General features: G+C 39.9%; 1 protein-coding gene across 5 annotated transcripts in view; it reads right to left on the bottom strand.

Annotated features, from left to right (window-relative positions):
* Nucleotides 1–17,242, bottom strand: part of TPRG1 (tumor protein p63 regulated 1) — a 219,753-nt gene that overhangs the window by 177,631 nt on the left and 24,880 nt on the right. For 3 of the 5 annotated variants that reach the window (XM_050776422.1, XM_050776436.1, XM_050776406.1), the window contains 3 exons: nt 14,655–14,812; nt 11,360–11,480; nt 9,023–9,321 (listed from right to left, as the gene is read on the bottom strand). The gene's annotated coding sequence lies outside the window, so the exon portion shown is untranslated. Of the gene's footprint in view, nt 1–9,022; nt 9,322–11,359; nt 11,481–14,654; nt 14,813–16,980; nt 17,023–17,242 lie in introns of all 5 variants that reach the window. The other 2 variants (XM_050776433.1, XM_050776426.1) reach the window with 2 other exon arrangements.

Genomic DNA, 17,242 nt, shown 5'->3' on the forward strand with positions numbered 1-17,242 from the left:
TTAAGACCACATACACAAATACTTGAGACTGTAACATTGGTAAATTTCAAGGAGTGTGTTTTGCTCTTCGTTGTAGATCCAGTAACACTGGATGCTCAATAAAATATTTGATGAACAAATTCTCTTCTCAAAGTACTCAGAGCACTTTGTACAGTCTTTAAATATAACACTTATTCCATAGTAATTAATTATTTTCCTTCATGTTTATCCCCATTCCTGGATTTTGAGCTACTCAAGATTAGGTGAGATGGCCCCACAACACCCTGCACTTGGCATATCTTAATTGGCTTTAACCTGCCTTCTAGCTTCCTGGTGGCAAGAGCAGCTCGTTAGAAACACACCTGGTGCCTAACACTGTGTCTGGCACACAAATAGTTTTGAAACAAATGAATGAATGAATGGCTAGAATGTCTTCCCCTCCATTTTCCCCTGACCTCCCAAAGTGCCCTTTCAATTTTGGAGGATACTGCATCCTATTCCTTTGGTGAGATACAGTGCACCTTCTGTGTGTGTTTCTTACTTAAAACACATTCAGTAAAACCTACAGAACTTTCGATTTACAGAATAGATGTTTAAGGTGGGCAATTACTTCCTTGAAAAAAGAATTTTTTCCTGCAACAGGATACAGAGACCTGTAGGCATGCAGCTCTTCCCTCCATTGAATTTAAAGTATGATTTGTTGAAAACTGCTATTTGTTAATTTTTCAAGGAGATGCTATTTTATAAAGCTTGATATACTTGTGTGCAAATAGGTCCACGTTTGAGCTGTGTTAAAGGAATCAGGCAAATCCTTACTCATCACCAGGTAGGACCAGGCTGGTGACACAGGAGCTGCAAACACAGTGCTCAGCCTGGGCTGCAGAAATCAAGATTGGCATGGACATACCCAGGCGAGTTAGAGAGGAGGGGCCTGCCTAGGAAGGGGATGCAAAACTGCATAATCTAAAGGAGAAACGAAAGGTGCCAAATGAAACTGCAGAATACTTACAGAGTACATGATTACGCTCTTGAAATACCTGAAGGACTGCCACCGAATTAGACTTTTTCTATATGTCCCAAAAGAAAGGCTCAAGGTGGAAAAAAACCATTTAACTGAATTGTACAGAAAAGAATGGGCTGCCTTAGAAGAGGCTGACATTCTGGACATCAGCAGGGTGCAAGACAAGAGAAGGAGAATAATAGTAGTGATGTTGTGGGAGGCATTTAAGCATCAGATTTGGGAAAAGGGATGGTGAGGAAGAGGTAATTAATACTAAGTAATAGCAATGATTTGTTGACATAAGTGCTGTGTGTAGGCATTTAATCTCCTATAATGCTGTAAGTTGTGAGGGTACCCTTTGTCCACTCATTTTACAGATGAAGTAACTGAGGCACACAAAGCTTCGGAATGTGCCCACAGTCACCAAGCTAGGGAGGGCTGGGGTCAGGATTCAAGCTTAAGTCCATCCACTTCAGGAGCCTATGCCTCTAGCCACAAAGACAGCTTATATCCTGTCCAACTCTAATTTTCTGGGCCTTAAATATTGAGATATCAAGAAAAAAGCTACACAGGAGTCTCAAGTGTATCTGGTGAAGCCGAGTCCTTCACCTTCTCCTTTCCTTTGTCCTCCAGCGTAATTCCTGTGCTTACGACTACAGAGCATGAAGCCAGTTTTCAAGTTTACTGCGTGTCTCTGTGTGTGTGTGCATAGATCTGACAGGGCTAGTTCATTTCAAGTAACCAAGTATGTCTTTGGACAGCTCTTGTCAAGATCCAGTAGAAGAGCCAATTCCAAAAATATGTTCCTTTAGTGGTTTTTTAGGGTTCTCTGCTCTGCACGGATTGACAATGTGGTAACAAGAGACATTCTGGAGACTGGATTTAATGCAACCATATGCTAGACAGAATGAGAACCCATATTGCAGCAGACCAGCCGGTACATTTCCATGTTAACAGAAGCTTGATTGCAAATTACATTTAGTCTCAACAGCTCAGTTCACTGCACACAGATGCCTGGGGGACTGTAAAGTTAGCGAGATGTGGGGGAGTACGACTAACATTTTTTTTTTTGAAAAAAAAAAAAAATCCTTCAGCTGATAGAATGCCAAGGAGCATCAGCGCTGATGCTGAAAAGAAAACGCTGCTATATTTGTTTTGCCAGAAAAGGAAAAATAATCATTGTCGCGAGTTGTTAGTCAAATTATGAATACGAGCTCGGCTGGTAATTGTCTGATAATACAAACAGTGATATTAGGGTTGTCAGATGCGGCACGCACTGTTTGACAGCTAACATGTACGTGCTCTCTGGATGAGGAGCTGGTTCACTGATTCCAGAAGTCAGGCAAACAGAGGGCTGGCTGATGGAGGAGAGCTTCCCTAAGATCCTGGCCTCCAGTCCAGGGCTGGATCTGGGTCAGCTTCCCAAAGTGTGGTCAGTATCTCTGCTACACAGAGGAGGGTCAGTGAAACTGTGGAAAGAACACAATGTGGGTTTCAGTGGCAGATGCAGCTCTCACTTACTGTGCAACCCTTGGCAACTTATTTAACATCTCTGAGCATACATTTTTCCACTTCTAAAACAGGGATAATTTTCAACCAGGTCCTCCTCCTTTGTGAGGATCAGCTGAGAACCTTGTGTGTGAGCATACAGTAAACCACATGGTGCTTTCTAAATGTTGGGGCTGTAAGTTGTCTACTTGGCTGGGTTTCTTTTGCTCCCATTTTAAGAGCTGAGCTAGAGTGATTTTTTGTCCATTTTCTCATGGCTGGAGCAGATTTTCTTCTGTCTGAGTACAAACACCTTTCAGATAGAATCATTCATCTTCTTTTCCTCAAGGAGTGTGGCCACAGGGTGCCTCTCACCTAGAGCCCTCCCTGACCCCTTTATTACATGCTTGTCCCCTAGGGAAGCTAGAACACGTTCATCAGGTTCTATCCTGTATGCATAAAGCCCTCATGCTCTCCATCCTTCTGTTCTCCAGACACAAAGCTGTGACAGACACTGTTCTGCTTGACAATGTGTTCTCCCCTTAGCCTCTAACTCCCTGGACCCCTTGCAGCTGAGTGTGACTGGGTGGCTAAGTTCTAGCCAAAGGCATAAATATGGACAGGAGTGATGTACACAACTTCCAGACATCACCTTTAAACTTGCTATGTGTGCCTGATCCTCATTCTCTTTCCCCAACCTCCAGAGGAGTGGCAAAGACTTGAGGAACTAAGGGGAGGACAGAACCAGAAGATGGAAGGCACCTGGGTCTCCGAATGACTGCCTGGAGCCTAACTCCCCTGCCAACCTGTATTGTGCTGGGAAGTGAGTGAGAAATGAAAGTCTACTCTCTTAATCCACTGGTATTTGTTGGTTAGTTGTTGATGTAGTTAGTCCTGCCATAAAACCCAAGCAATCATTGACTTTGTCTCATTACACAAAGTGTGTTGTTACCAGAAAAACAACCAGTATCTCCTCAAATACTCCCTGAAAAATACATGCTCTTTCACACCTCCAAGCCTTTGCTTACATGATGTTTTTTTCCCTTTTCTCTTCTTCTCTCCTCAACTCCAATTACACTTTTGTATTGAGTAAACTCCTACTTTCAGGACCCAGCTCTAACACACCCACCCAGAAGGACTGTCACTTCCTTCCCTGGGCTTTCACAAAACTTGTACATGCCCATTATTATGTGATAATGGAACGATGGTTGACACATATGTGTCCCTCCTCTTGAGGCAGAGGCTGTGTCTTATTCAAGGCTTTAATGAAAGTCTAAGACAGCTCTCTTTTTTCCTTTCTGTTTTTGTCTACTGTCTATGGAATTAGGTACCCTAAGGCTACATCTTCCAGCTTTAAAATAGAGAGGCACAGAGACAAATGGAATTGTCCATTTGATTCACCTTTAGAAGATCTCATCATAGTGCAGGAAAAGGAAGATCACATTTTTCTTTCTACCCATCCAACCACCAAGGCCTATACTCGCTACATAGAGAAACATGAGAAGGGGGAAAGGTGCTCACTTGAGAGAAGCAGGCATAAAGTGCTGTAGGCATAGGCGACTTTCCTATCAAAATAGGCCCCTGCCTCTCCACCCCCCCACCCCGCTCACTGCATTCCCACTTGGCACCCGACTGGGACCCCCAAGAAAGATTATCCTTCTAATGGCCAGAGGCAAAGCTGTAGCCTGCTCACATTTGAGTCCAGCAAAGCCAGTCAATAAGAGCTGTGTGGAAGACAGGAATGTGGAGCTCTGTTCACAGCAGGGCCTGGATGCTCACATCAAACACTGCTCTGTACAACTTAAGAACACCCTGCTGCGTTCCAGATTTGAGGGGAAAAAAGTCTTTTTCTTGTTTTTGTTTTTTTGTTTTCAAGTGGCTATTGCTACTGTTACTTGTTTCAGTTTGAGAGCTCACTTCACCCAAATACACACACACATATTTTGGGGTTTTCAGAAGCTGTTTATTTTGTTGCTTTCTTAATGTTGATATTTTGGGCTTTTTTATTTGCCACTTTGACATTTTCATTGACATTTTTTTTTTTCAGTTAACTCCTGGAAGATACAGAGGGATTTCCCAATGATTGCAAAGCAGACGGTGGCAAAATCACAGTCTTGGATTCAGAATGGGAAGCCCAGGTTTGGGTCCTAGCTCTACCACCTAACTGGGACAAATCATTCCACCTTAGTTTGTCTCTAAAATAAGAGAAATATGAACTCTGTCTTTCCAGACTTTCAATTCCATAAGGACAGGGCTCATGTCCATTTTGTTTAAAATTGTCTCCATACACCTATCCTAGCACCTGGTATTTTGTAGCCCGCAGAAAAGATCATGGAGCAACTGAATGATGATTGTGGAGACCAAATAAGGTAACAGACATTAAAATGCTCTATAAATCCCGTAGTGGTCCACACGGGGAAGTGTAATTATTGCCTAGACTGGGAATGTATGGATTTTCCCCAAACTAAAGAGTTATTTAGCTATTTTAGGATAGTGGAAGATACTTTGGCAAATGTATTTCAAATGTGCATAATAACTTTGATGAAGCTCAGCACTATAATGCAAGTGAGAGGCAGGGCAGAGACCTAGCTGTTTTCCTGCCCTTGAATTCTGAAATTTCTGCATTCTTAAAGTAAACTTCTCTTTGTTGTCCAGTTAGCAGAGCTATTTTTTGTTAATAGAAACCAGGAGCCTTTAGCAAGTCTAACTATTAACTACAAGCTGCTTGAGGGTTCACATCATGTATTCACAGTTCCTAGCACAATACCCTGCAAAGAGAAAGTGCTCAGTAAATGTAAGACACTGATACTGAACTTCAGGGATGTCCCTCTCCAGAAATGGCTCTCATCCCTGAAAGTCCCCTTCCATAAGGATCTTGAATGACTTCTCCTTCCCAAGAAGTCCCTTTCCCTAAGGATCAGTAATTACTACTGATATACTTGTCCCATCTTCCCTTCTGAACCAATGTTCTCATGCCCCAGCATACCCTCCACCGGGACACAGGGAGTCGTGGTGGAAGTGAAGAGGCTAAACACTGTACTAGAATTGTAAGCTCACTTATTGCATGAGGTTTATTTGGCATCAACTATAAGTTGGTGAATGTTCGAAGAAGTGAAAGAAGGCAGTCAAATTTCTAGACTTGGTGACAGGTGAGTAACATATAGAGCTTAGAATTGTTGGGAGATAGACACAAACACACACAGCTATAATATAATTTAAGTATTATAATACATTCAAGTACACAGCCCTCTGAGAGCTCAGAGGTTATGCCAATGTGCTGGGACTTGAGATCAAAGAAGGCTTCAGAGAGTAGGAGACGTTTGTATTGGACTGTGAAATATGCGTAGGACTTCTCCAGATGGCAAGAGTCAGGAAGAAGGGCATTCTAAGCAGAGGAAATAACAAGTTCAGCCACAAAGAGGGGTGGACAGATGTGACAGTGACAGGGACTGCATTGCATCTGGAAAGGCTAGACTAGCATTTTCCAGAAGAAGCTCTGAGGAACAAAAGATGTTCCATAGCCAATAAATTGGAGAAATGTATCCTGTATTCTCATTTAGAAATGTAAAATGCAGACTTGCTTATTAAAGACTCTGAGCAATCATTTGGGCAGCTACACAGATAGTCCAGAGAAATATAGTAGGGGACACGAAGGGGGACATGAAGGGGGACAGTGAAAGTGAATGCAATAGAGGATAGATATAGACAGATTTCAGAGGGAGCATAATTAGAAGTTGCTAAATGTTGAAGAAGATTGGGTGTAAGAGGACTAGGTTTTAGCTTGTTGAACTAAATAGATAGCAACGCCATCTGAGAAGAAAAGTATTTAGAAAAGGTAACACGGGTTTTGAAATTTGTCATGTTGAATGTGAGCTGACCATGAAGCAAGCCTGTGAAGATGTTGAGACAATTGACAGTACATGTCCAGGATCCACAAGTGAGTTGTAGCTCAAGAAGATGCTGGGCAACCATTAGAACTGCAATAGAAGAGATCAAGCCCCGGACAGGGCATTGGATTGGATGAGGCCATTTTGGCCCAGGGACTCTACTATTTGTAGAGTCAGAGGGACCCACACTGAGGAGTGTAGGTGGTCAAGTCTCTGGCTACTGATTGCCTCCAAGTTCATAACCACCTGCAGCTGATCATAGAAGTACTGACCACAAAGAAGAGCTCAACATCTGCACACATCCCACTGAAAGGAAGTAGATTAAAAGATAAACATTTAACCAGTAAAACTTTTCAGGGGCCCCATAAAACCATTATGCTTCTGTTGGGCTGTCCTAACTCAGAAGAAACAATACAAACACAGCATATTCAAGCACAATCATAGGAAACTGCCTACATTCCTTGTCATGTACTTTACTGATCAATACAGCCTGGTAGAGTGGAGAGAGCACTGGGCTAGAAGTCAGGTGGTCAAGGTTCTAGTCATGACTAGATCAGCAAATCATTGTAAGTCCTAGTGAAAATTATCTACTTTCTATGTGACTCTATTAACATATGAGTAAAATGTATTTAAAATAATTATACCATCCAGGTGCAGTGGCTCATGTCTGTAATTCCAGTGCTTTGAGAGGCTGAGGAAAGACGATTGCTTGAGGCCAGAAGTTTGAGACCAGCCTATACCACATTGGGAGACCTCAACTCTACAAAAAAATTTAAAAATCAGTCAGGTATGGTGGCATGCCCCTATATACAGTCCCACCTACTTGAGGAGGCTGAGGCGGGAGGATCACTTGAGCCAGGGAAGTCAAGGCTGCAGTGAGCTATGATCATGCCACTATGTTCCATCCTGGACAACAAAGAGAGGCTCTGTCTCAAAACAAAAACAAAAACAAAAAACAAAACAAAAAACCACCCACACTGCTTATTCCTAGGGCTGTCAGGAAGGTTCAATGGGATTGGTTCATTTTGTGAAAGACAACGTTAATAATGGATACTACTTATACTGAATATAAAACCTAAACTGTTGAAACTTTGAAGAGCCCTGAATACTGAGGAACATAACATGTTCATTTTGCAGATGAGGAACTAGGCCCCAGAGATGGCAGGTGATTTACCCAAGGTCAGACACACAGCAGGGACAGAGCCACCAGATAAGGTGGAAGCTCTTCCTTCCTGGTGTCACTGTTTTCTAAAGACCAAGGACTGGAACCTTGTTTGAAAACAAATCATACACTGGAAAGAAATTATGGGTTGAATAGCTAACATGTGTATTCAAAATTCCAAGCAGCAAATAAAGCCTGTAGTATGAGTAGTCCAGGTAACACTATTTGCCTCCATACTTCTAGGAAGTGAGTAACTTTCCTTTGTTGTGTCAACTCGATTTGGCCACAGTCTTCAGAGTCACACACCTCCACTCAACGACTTTAACATACACTAATCCATTCTGTGATGGTGAATACTTTCATTTATATTGATATCCTCATAGACTAGGTTAGAAATTTAGATGCAATAACACAGCCCTCTCCTGTAGATCTTCTCCTCTCTAACTCTAGATGGAATGCTCTAGGTGAGGAGCCATGTATTAGTTTGTTCTCACACTGCTATAACAATACTGTCCAAGACTGGGTAATTTATAAAGGAAAAAGGCTTCATTGACTCACAGTTCCAAAGGGCCGAAGAGGCCTCAGGAAACTTACAATCATGGCAGAGGGGAAAGCAAGGACCTTCTGCACATGGCGGCAGGAGAGAGAAGTGCAAGCAGGGCTTATAAAACCATCAGATCTTGTGAGGACTATCACAAGAAGAGCAAAGGGGAAACCACTCTCATAATCCAATCACTTCCCTCCCTCAACATGAGGGGATTACAATTCAAGATGACATTTGAGTAGGGGCACAGAGCCAACCATATCAGGCCAAAATTAATTTCTTTCCTGAACTGTGGCAAGAGTCTTCTAACTGATCTTGATCTTGCTCCTTTGCCTTTTCCTTTCTGGAGTTGGCATTATTATCTTCCCATAAGGTTACTACTTCTTCTCTCCCTGTCTCCACAGCACACAGCATAAGACCTCAAATCTTCATCCTGGCATTCAGACTCTTTCCAGATCTGATCCCAGTCTCTCCAGTTTTATTTCTTCTACTTCCTTATTTGTATGTTACATTTCAACCTAAATTAGACTCATTGCTAAATCCTGAATACACGTAGGCCTTTCTTTATACTAGTCTCTCATCTGGTAGACCATTCATCAAGACCCACCTCTGTTTTCCTTGCACCATCACAGTATCATGTTTTTCCTGTTTTCAGTACATATTTCCTTTCATAGTGTCATGATATGTGTACTGGTCCCACTTCCTCATTAGATGGTCCTCATGTTGATTTTATCTCCATCCCCCATAGAACTTAGCTCAGTGCCTGGAAACAAGTCTCTTCCAGAAAAAGCTGACTTACATTATTTGAGGAAAAATAGACATACTACACTAGAACTGAAGACCATCATACTAAAACTTTTTAAAATAAACAGCTTCGGCTAAAGATGAAAGTATTTCCATGCAGCTTCAAATCAGATTTGAGTAGCTGATTCTCCAGACAAACTCTAGGAAAATTGTTTTACCTGTTTTCCCGCCTGACAGTTCAGTTGCCTAAGTTGCTTTGAAGTCTATAAAATGGCCAGTATCTCCAATCTGAGCAACGTTTCCTTTCCAGACAGGAAGACTGCTGCTAAGTACAGAAGCCACGCTTGTTTTTGCGGTCGGGCTGCAATGGTGACTCATCCAGTAAAGCCAGAGACTGTCTGTTTTGATGTTTCACTGTTCAGAGACTCTTTATAGTTGTAATTTGCTTTCTTTCTCTCTCTCCCTCATCACCTCTGGTGACTTATCGGAAGGGTCACACACATTTAACAAACGGAACCTGTATAAGGAGAGAGAGAGAGCACGCGATTAAACACACTTTCAGCTAACGCCCAGAAATAGATGCTTGTGTTTACAACTCTGATGATAGGGTTCCAGTAATGACTTGGCCTTTTTCTCCTTGATTGAATATTCCCTTGGGCCTGCCAGTCCAGGCTCCTGTTATTTAATGAGGACATTGGAGCACAACATCAAGATGTCTGCAAAAATGACCTTTCTTTTGGGCTCACTCCAAATGCAAAGAAAAGAAGAGCCCAAGTTAGACAGGGTGGTTCTGGAATACAGCTTTGAAATGTGTCCTTTTCCCAGAAACTCAGAATCACGGAGTCATGCACTATCAGAGCCGGAAAGAACCACGGAGATGATCTAGTTAAAAGTTTCATTTTTCACATGGAGAAACTGAGGACTAGAGAAGAAAAGCAAGTTGCCATAAAATACATAGCACAGTCACAACAAATCTTAGTATTCCTTTGAATAGCCTGAGACAGAAATTAACCATGGGCTAAATGTTGGCTTTAAATAAAAGAGAAGCTTTCCTTAGTTTCTCTTGTGTTATATTGTGGCACTATTCTGCTCTCCTTTTCCTACTCAAGGAGATGAGAGACGAGTAGCACAAGCATAATAATATGCCTCTGGATATAAGTTCAATGTCTCACTGTTACCTTTGAAAGACAATATAGGACAAGGAAAAAGGTCAGTGCTGAAGGGTCTTAACGAAGACAATCTCAGAGATCCCAGATCTGCCTTATTTACTGTGTATTTGCGTTTTGGCTTCACCTGCAAAATGGGGGATTAGTTTACCAACTGAGCATTCTTAGGAAGTTGAAATGAGAAAATATGATCAGAAAATGCTCAGTAATATAAAGTTCTACTGCATTTGTTAGAAGAATTATTATTATGTTATCGACTCCTATATATGGTCTTGTTTCCTTCAAGAGAGAGATTTTACATTCTCAAATTACTATAATTTTGCCTTTTTGTGAGCTTTTTTCTAGTCAACTATATATATATATACACATAAACACATATACATATAGATACACCTATATACACATATACATATACACACAAGAATATCTATAATTCCAATATTAGAATGTATCATAACATATTTACATAATAATATCTTAAACGATATTACTTTTTGTAATGTATAGAAGTAATTCATTAGGGATTTCTTTAGCACCAATTTAAACACTGAAGCCCAAGTTGGAGTCTCCCTGAGTCCTCCCATCAATGAAATTACTACATAATCTGTGCTCTAATTTAAAACATTTTTGAGAGTAAAAGGTAAGATTATTACTAATTATGCTGCCAAAAAGGATAAATCTGAACTGTTCTGGGTAAAGGGCGACATACGATCACGTTACTTAGACTTGTGCAGAATTTTAGGTATTTTACCTGCCAGTGGTAACATGGCATGGGGTAAAAAGCACATATCTCATAATCAGAAGTTTTGTATCCAAGCTCAAGATCCGACAATGTTAGCAAAACTCACATATGGCCCTGAACCTCACTTTCCTCTTCTCTGAAATGCAGGTCATTCCTTACATCTCAAACTCAGGTTATCACCTGCATTTGAGGAAGAATGTAAATGAAAGCCTGTTACAGCTGCAATATATAGCTCTACTGCCGGATTTTTAAAATAGTACTTTCAAATGGATTTTTAAAAATGCACATTAGTACTCTTCATATCACATCATGGGTGTGTCCTAAGCAGTTCACATTCTACCAGAATATAAAAAGGATTGCTTGATAGTAGACCCCTCACACTCACAGAGGAGAATCTACATTTGCCTCTAGTTTCATCCCATTACACTCCATGTCAAGGGACTATTGGCATTCTCTTTCAAGCTGTTATTCAGTTTTATTAACTACTAGTTAAAATAATCTGCTACATTTTGACCATGCCAGGCCATTTTCTTCTGATAATATTTGAGTTACTGAGATTATACCTGTAAGGTCCATTTTAGGCCAGTTAAGAAAGCACCAAGAATAGAAGTTTAACTTTTTCAGGTACTACATGTAAGTTAATTTACCATTTCCTTAATGAGGAGCAATATTTGAATTCTCTGAAGCCTCATAATCTCTCCCAGGCAGAAAGGAATCATGGATCTTAAAGACAGTCAAAATGGTTATCTTCTGGTTGAGTTCTTCTTTCTATAAATGATGAGAAAGATCTCATGGTGCTTATAACCCTACATACTCGGTACTATACATGTGCCTAGAACCCATGGCACATGATGTATGTGTCAAGACCTGTACATACAACGTGATCATCTGGTTGAGGATATTCTGTGTTACTCAGAGCTGAGCTTGCCATGAGTGCTTGATAACTGCATTACAATTCACTTATCATTGCCATAGTCATCAACATAATCATTTATCAGTTCAACATTCAGCTGAGAAGTTTTATTATCCCTCTTATGAAGAATGCCTTAAGTATTATCTTTGATTTATCAGCCTCCATGAGATTTTTTTGTGCATTTCTCTTTCCTTCACAATGCCTAACACAAGGCCCTGTATAGAAGTAAATGTTTGATCAATGTTAGTAAAATAAGTAATATTATTTTCATGCTCCTTCCACGGTGCACGTGAAACAATCATACCTTTACCATAGCTCAAAATCCTATACTTTTTTCTTCATCTGTGCATTAGTGAAAAAAGCAATAGACTTGGACTTAAAATAACTGAGCTTAAATAAGGAGTGAAGCAACAACTCTTTCCAACAGACTAGTTTCAGTTAATAAATGTAGAGAAAATGAGGAAAATAGAAAATGACCATTACAACATCATAATAACAATGGCAACAAGCAAGATCCGCCACAAGAGGCTAAAATTAGTTAATGAGGGAAAGTTTAAGTATAAACAGCATATTTTTATAGTCTCAAGTGTCACTTCTCAAAATATTTAGTAATAACAAAGGGGGAAACAGCAAATTTCTGGTGGAAAATTCAGCAGATGCCATCTTAACCAAGTGATCAGGGTTAATGTCACCAATAATATGTATCAACATAATATACCACGGCCTGAGAAGAATGTGTCCCTGCTGTGGCATCTTTCCCAATACCTTCAGTATAGTCCTAAGAAAAAAATCAGAAAACCCAAAATTGAAGGACATTCTACAAAATAACTCATCAGTACTCTTCAAAAGTGTCACAATCATGAAAGAAAAGGAAAAACTATGAGAAACTGTCGACAGATGGCAGGAGACCTGACAACTAAAAGCAAGGTGGAACTCTGAATTGGATCCTAGGAATAAGAAAGGACATTTGTGAAAAAATTGATGAAATATGTATAAAGTCTATACTTTAGTGAATAGTACTAAAGTTAATTTCTTAGTTTTTGTCATTGTTCCATGGGTAGGTAAGATGTTAATATTAGGAGAAGTTGTTGTTGCTGTTGTTGTTGTTTTCCTAAGTCTAAAATTATCTCAAAATAAGAAGTTTAAAAGATAACTGAGTTGGGCCAGGTGCGGCGGCTCACGCCTGTAATCTCAGCACTTTGGGAGGCTGAGGTGGGCAGATCACCTGAGGTCAGGAGTTTGAGATCAGCCTGACCAACACGATGAAACCCCATCTCTACTAAAAATACAAAAAATGAGCCAGGCATGGTGGCAGGCACCTGTAATCCCAGCTACTCGGGAGGCTGAGGCGGGAGAATCACTTGAACCCAGGAAGTGGAGGTTGCACTAAGCCAAGATTGCCCCATTGCACTCCAGCCTGCGCAACAAGAACGAAACTCTGCCTCAAAAATAATACTAATAATAAAATAACTGAGTTGAAGTGCCAACACTGCCACCTACCAGTGGCATGTCCTTAGGAAAGTCGCCTAAGCTCTCTCAGCCTAATCTCTCATTATCACTAAAATTAGAGAAATAGTACCAACCTTTTGTCGATATGAGGTCAAAAAATGAGATAAGGAACACAAGGGCACTTCGAAAACTATAAACTCTTACAAAAGTATCATTATTACTTCTTAACTCTTTGACCTTTGTGTCTCATTCAACTACAGTTGCCAGATAAAATACAGGACTCCAGTTAAATTTGAATTTCAGATAAACAACTTCTTTAGTATAAATATGTTCCATGTTATGGTTGAGACATACTTAAAACAATTTTTTTCTTTAGATGTCCTATATTTTTATTTCCTAAGTCTAATAAACCTACTTCGACCTGACTTCCAATACTCTGTCCCTTTCTTTAAGATGTCATTTTCCCCTCCCCCAGGCCATCTTTGCACAATACTGCAGCGCTGGTACAATGATTCCATGCGAATGCCATGGTGGCCCATGCTCTAGGAGAGAGCTGCACACAGGTTCGTCCATCACAAGCGTCTAGCAAAATAAATTAAGAGTACATGACAAATAGGAATTTTCCCTTTCTGACTCATCTTGCAGTTGTGCAAAATTTATCTTAAAAATTTTAAGTTATTTTTACTTCTTACTCCCCACAAAAGCCCAATGATAAAAATCCTGTGAAGATTTTTTTAAGCTATGAGGAAAGATCAAAATCAGCAACAACCTATAAGGTGGTCCTGGTAGACTAAAGTATGAGCCCACCTCTTGGAACCTGTAGTGTGGTTTTGGGGAAAGAAGTAAAGAGAAGAAGAGGAAGGATTTGAGCACAACATTTTTACATATACCAGCTAGGCATATAGGGAGTTATGCTTAACTTCACTTTCCTGGTGAGAAACTGAGTCTGAGGGAAGACAACTTAGACTCTACCTCGTGAAGGCCATTGATTTCATACTTCTCTTCCATAACATCTGGACCTACAGGTTCCACCCACAGGAGACCTCTTTTGTGAGGTTTCCTCCTTTATTCTCCAAATCAAGTATGGTTTGTTTTTCTCTGAATCTTCACACTGCTTTAAAAAGACCTAAGACCTTTACCTGGGAGTATAGCCACATGTATTCACATGGTATTAATATCTCTTATTTTGGCCTTAAGGACAAAGATCATGTCATGTTCATGTCAAGATAACCTACAGTATCTCTAAAGCAAAGGTGACTTTCAAAATTGAAAGGTGAGAGGCCCAAGTACTGGTTCAGGTTGACCACTAACTTGGCACATTGGTTACAATATACATTGTGGCAGGTACAATTTTAACTTGTGTCAATAGTTTCCATTTGTTAACATAGGCCAGCACTTATATGATCTCTAAAATCCTTCCAGTTCTGACATTCTGCCTCTCAGGATCCCAGTTTTTGAAGGTGCAGACACCTAAGTAATGGTTTTGTGGTCCCAATGCTATTCTGGCTGCTGAAATCAAATTCCTATGGGTATCATCATTTTCCTTTTTGCTTGCCACTCCCATAGTTCCTTCTACTCACCTTGGAAGTATATCAGAAATATTATCAAGGATCTTCTGTAAGGGATGATCCAGACTCTAAAGCCTGACTCAACGGAGTGGACAGTAACAGGCTTTCTGTGGATCAACAGCATGAAATCTCTGGGTGTCTTTTTACCCAGGTCATCTTCATAAACCATCCTGTCTCAAAGGAAAGATGCAGATTTATAATTACTGACAGCTTAGAGGTCAGAAGCTCTAAGTTTATATGTTGTTTTACAGGATATTCCTGCTAGATTTAAGTCTAGAAACTGGATTCAAACCCTAGATCATTATCACACTCATCTTTCTGCATTTCTGGTTAGCAATTATTTCACAATGAAATCATGTGAATAAGAGCTGTCTTTCCTTCCCTACAGGGCTTGATAGGAATCAAAGAAGATACAGCTAGCAATAATTTATAGAATGCATAGCGAACACCAGGTACCAAGGTAAACACTTCACTTGTATCATTTAATCCTTCTGATGTCCCCATAAATTTGGAGGTCCAATTTCCATTTGAATGATGAGTAGATCTAAGCTCAGCAAGCTTAAGTGAATTATACAAGGTCATAGAGGTAGGAAATAATGGAAATGCAATTCAGACACATTTTGCTGCCCCCAAAAAACCACACTTTTAATCACATGCACCCATTTCCCATATAAAAATGCTCTAAAATCAGAAAGCATCGTACACATGAAGAAATTCTCATTTAACTCTCACAACATACCAGGGGATACTAAGGCAGGTATTTTTTCCCAATTTATAAATAACCAGTGGCCAGTCTTAGTGACATCGAGCTAATAAGTGACAAAACTAGGAGTTAAGCCTATTTATTATCTTGTTCTCTGACCAGATTCCTCAACTAAGGAAAGAAGAATAACCTTCAAGTTCTGTCTGAAAGCAGAGTGGTTTTTTTTTTTTAATACTAGAAGAAGGTCATGCCACCTTATGAGAATATAATTCTACCCTCCATGTATCTTCTGAGTCAAATTGACTTATTTTATGTGGAACAAAGAGTTTTCCTGGTGTCAGCACCTGATTGCCCCAAATGGACTTTTCTCTGTCTCATGCATCATCCCCCAAACCAAAATTGTCAGTAAAGTCCTGCTTCCAGAATTTTTATTATCTATAATGATGCTGTGAACTCAGGAAAAGAGCCCAGCTCTCGTCCAGGCATCGGCAGTGCTTATGGTGCTGGCAGGGAGCAATCCACTTTGTACTTTGTCAGGAAAGTTAATCTGATATGAGACAATAAAGATGGAGTGCCATCAGGGTGACGTTCTTACAGAAGCATTTTTTTCCTGATCATTAAAGACGTTTAAAAAATAAAACAAAATATACCAAAAACAAACAAACAAAAACCGCCCTGCAGGTCCGTTTTCTGAATAGGCAATGGAATCTCTCAATGAGAAAACAAGTCTGTTGTAAAAAATTCTGCAAAGGAGGAGGACGGTCTTTTCTGAGATCTGGGGCCCCTGAGCTGGCGGAATCCTAACATGGGGCTTGAAGGTGATGCTTCATTTGTGCCTTATGATTAAGAAGACATATGAATAGAGAGACCAAAGAAGGATTAATTGGGGGAGGAGTTGTTTACATGAAAGCTGTGGCTTTTTATTTCTTCGCCAATCTCCTATCTTTTTGGACCTCAAAAGGGGTGGGGTGGAGAGGGAGAGGAATTAATCAACTATAAACAAACAACCCTGGAAGAAGATCATACAGTCTGACAGGCCCAGGGCTCAGTGAATAATAAGCACCTTCATTTATGCAGCACTTTATAGTTCACCGTATAATTTCTAGTATATCATTTCTTTTGATCCTCAAAAACAATAAGGGAGGTTAGCTGAGATCAGTATCCCCATTTTACACCTGAGAATACTGAAGCTAAGAGAAGAAAAGAAACTCGCCCAAGGTTATAGATCTTGTTTGTAGAACAAGGATTTGACTTGCTCTGACTCTATAATACAGGGTTTCCTTCCAATGCTACATTATTATCTTAAAGTTAACATCAAAAACAGTAAGAAAACTTTTTGTCTGAGTATAAGCAGACTTTTTTTATGTAGTTGCCTAGAAATTAATTAAATAAATCATCCAATATTGGAAAACAAGAAGTAAAAGCAAATATTCAGAGTGGACAGAGACCTACAAGATTACCTACTGAATGGAAGGTAGAAGAGATTCAAGTAAATCACTTAGGATCTCATTGCAAGATCTAATATTACTTTGGTCAAAAGTTGATTTAGCTTTCCAGCTAATAAATTAAAAGTTAGGATTTATTTAACATGGGTTATTGTATACAAAGATAGGTCTAGACTCTGCCATCACTTACCCATTGAACAATTTCTTATCTTGCTCCATGCCAGTAGCAGACCTTCCCAAATTCAATGTGAAAATATTTCAGTAGGTTGGTTTTATGGAGGAAAAAATAAAGATTGCTATTTTTAGCACTGACCATGAAATAACAAATGTTCATGTAAGATAGTTTCCTCGTACATAAAATGGAGAGAACATTGCCTCCTGCTGCCGAGATTATTAGAGTATTAAATGAGTTAATGAAGAAAATCTATATTAATATACATAAACATGTGTGT

The sequence above is a fragment of the Macaca thibetana genome, chromosome 2, assembly GCF_024542745.1.
Source record: "Macaca thibetana thibetana isolate TM-01 chromosome 2, ASM2454274v1, whole genome shotgun sequence".
NCBI lineage: Eukaryota > Metazoa > Chordata > Mammalia > Primates > Cercopithecidae > Macaca > Macaca thibetana.